Genomic DNA, 1710 nt, shown 5'->3' with positions numbered 1-1710 from the left:
TGCTAAACTGTTATTCACAATCTTTCAGGAAGTAAGTCGCATCACATGTGAATGTCTAATTTCATTCTTTTCTTCAATAATACCATTACACTTGATACTTTGCTATAAAACTGTCTTGTTTACAATCTTTCAGTCTGTAAGTCACATCACATATGCGATTGTGCAATTTCATTCTTTTCTTCTATGATACCATTGTGATACTTTACTAAACTGTGTTATTCACAATGTTTTAGCTTGTAAGTCATGTCACAAGTGAATGTCTTTTCATTCTTTTCTTCAATGATACCATTGTGATACTTTACTAAACTGTGTTATTTACAATCTTTCAGCCAGTAAGTCACGTCACATGCGAATGTGTAATTTTATTCTTTTCTTCTATCATACCATTGTGTTACTTTGCTAAACTGTTTTATTTACCTTTATGCAGAGAGTAAGTGATGTCACATGTGAATGTGTAATTTTATTCTTTTCTTCCATGATACAATTGTGATACTTTACTAAACTGTGTTATTTACAATCTTTCAGCCAGTAAGTCACGTCACATGTGAATGTGTAATTCTATTCTTTTCTTCTATGATACCATTGTGTTACTTTGCTAAACTGTTATATTTACCTTTATGCAGAGAGTAAGTCATATCACATGTGAATGTGTAATTTTATTCTTTTCTTCCATGACACAATTGTGATACTTTACTTATTTACAATCTTTCAGCCAGTAAGTCACGTCACAGTGAATGTTATTTATTCTTTTCTTCTATGATACCATTGTGATACTTTACTAAAACTGTTTTATTAATTCACAATCTTTCAGTTTGTAAGTCACGTCACAAATGTATATGTGTGATTTTATTCTTTTCTTCTATGATACCATTGTGATACTCTGCTAAACTGTTATTCACAATCTTTCAGGAAGTAAGTCGCATCACATGTGAATGTGTAATTTCATTCTTTTCTTCAATAATACCATTAAACTTGATACTTTGCTATAAAACTGTGTTATTTACAATCTTTCAGTCTGTAAGTCACATCACATGGGAATGTGCAATTTCATTCTTTTCTTCTATGATACCATTGTGATACTTTACTAAACTGTGTTATTTACAATCTTTCAGCCAGTAAGTCATGTCACAAGTGAATGTGTAGTTTTATTTTTTATTTTTATAATACCTTGTAATATTTTACTAAACTGTGTTATTCACAATTCTTCAGGAAGTAAGTCATATCACAAGTGAATGTATAATTTTATTCTTTTATTTTATGATACCATTTTTATACATTGCAAACTGTGTTATTCACCTTTAGAGAGTAAGTCATGTCACATGTGAATGTGTAGTTTTATTTTTTCTTCTATGATACCATTGTGACACTTTACTAAACTGTGTCATTTACAATCTTTTAGCCAGTAAGTCATGTCACATGTGAATGTGTAATTTTTTTTCTTCTGTGATACTATTGTGGTACTTTATTAAACTGTGTTATTTACAATCTTTCAGCCTGTAAGTCACATCAAATTTTAATGTGTAATTTTATTCTTTTCTTTTATGATACCATTGTGATGCTTTACTAAAATGTGTAATTCACAATCTTTCAGCTTGTAAGTCATGTCACATGTGGATGTCTAATTTTATTATTTTCTTCTATGATACCATTGTGACACTTTACTAAACTGTTATTTACAATCTTTCAGCCAGTAAGTCATGTCACATGTGA

The sequence above is a fragment of the Amphimedon queenslandica genome, unplaced genomic scaffold (assembly GCF_000090795.2).
Source record: "Amphimedon queenslandica unplaced genomic scaffold, v1.1 AMPQUscaffold_12880, whole genome shotgun sequence".
Lineage (NCBI taxonomy): Eukaryota > Metazoa > Porifera > Demospongiae > Haplosclerida > Niphatidae > Amphimedon > Amphimedon queenslandica.
The sequence above is the reverse complement of the archived record's forward strand: the minus strand, read 5'-3'. Positions refer to the sequence as shown.